Source organism: Cnephaeus nilssonii (genome assembly GCF_951640355.1).
Source record: "Cnephaeus nilssonii genome assembly, chromosome: 12".
In the NCBI taxonomy this organism is placed as follows: domain Eukaryota; kingdom Metazoa; phylum Chordata; class Mammalia; order Chiroptera; family Vespertilionidae; genus Cnephaeus; species Cnephaeus nilssonii.
The window spans coordinates 81,606,630-81,608,007 of NC_137083.1; positions in this window are offsets into that span (position 1 = coordinate 81,606,630).

Consider the following 1,378-nt stretch of genomic DNA (forward strand, 5'->3'; position numbering starts at 1 on the left):
TTGTATCAGCTAATTACTTGATTGGGCAAAAACTTGGGAAAAATCTGAATTTCAAAAAGGTTTTTTATCCAAGTCACTTGAAATCATTCACTGTGTCAGATTCTAGGACATTTACCAAGAAACCTTTACCCAGATACACTGAATTACTATTAACTATATTGGTTACTCTTTCATTTCAAGACACCTTTGTGAATACAATATTTTTTAAATAAAAGCTTTATCGTTTGCTTTGTATGTGTTTCCCACACTTTGGGGAGCAACAGATTTAACTCAGTTTACAGAGAATGTTTTCCAAACTGTTGAGCCAGTCGACCAAAGCAGGATTAGCCGTCAGGAGAGTCTGGGAGAGCATTGCCAACTCTGAGAAAGAGTGGTCTCCGGGTCCGGCTGACCAGGGGCCCAGGGCTGCCCGGCCGCCCGGCCGCCCGTCCTTCCTGCCGCTGAGGCAGGCCTTGGTAGAGGGCTGTCACCAAGGGTCCAGCAGGACCAGTCTGGTCTGAGGCCCCCTCCCCCATCTCCTGAGGTTTTATCTGTCCTCGTAAGGGGGGAGGGGAGCCCCAGAAACCCAAGTGCCCTGTCTGTCTTGACACGCCCTGTCCTCCCTGCCCTGTTCAAGCGGGTCACCACACAAAGCCCACCTTCCCAGGCCACCTCCCCACATGCTCTGCCACACCCACTTCTTCCCCTCTCCACTCCCCCTGAGCCTGACCACCTCAGTCCATTGACAGAAGGGCCGGTGCGCTCACCTGCTGTCCACCCCCGCATCCATGCTTTCATTCTGAGATGCCCCGAGTGGACGCTTCCCCGACTGACCCCACATTAAGTGGAGGTCCCAGGAGGTGGCTGGGTGGCAAGTCCTAGCAGAGCGCTGTCTGACAAAAATACAATGTGAGCCAGGCGCCACTGTGGGCCTCTAGCAACCACACAAAGAAAGTGAAAATGGTTAACCATGTTCCCTATTAAACCAAACAGGTAAAAAGTATGTCATTTAGACAATATAAAGTTATAGGGGTGCGGAGGTGGGGGCGGCTGTTAGAAGTTTCTAGCAGTGAGGCAAGCAGGGGGAGCCGCTGAGCATGGGGCGTTCCCACCCCACCTCGCAGGTGATGTGCAGCCACTTACCACTTCACACCGGGGCCAACCCCTCCGCCTCGCCTCCCTCTCTGGGCAGCAGCCTCTCCCCTGCATCCCTGAGCTCACACCCCAGGCCCCGCCCACTTTCCCACTAGCAGCCCTGTCACTCATCCTGGCTGTCTACACCCTTCTTGCAGTTGCCCCTCCCTCTGCTGAATCCCACTCCCACCTCTTCCACTCTTTTGATCCCACCTCATTCAGTTACCTCTACCTGCTGCCTCTGTTCCTGGGTAAGAAATTAAAC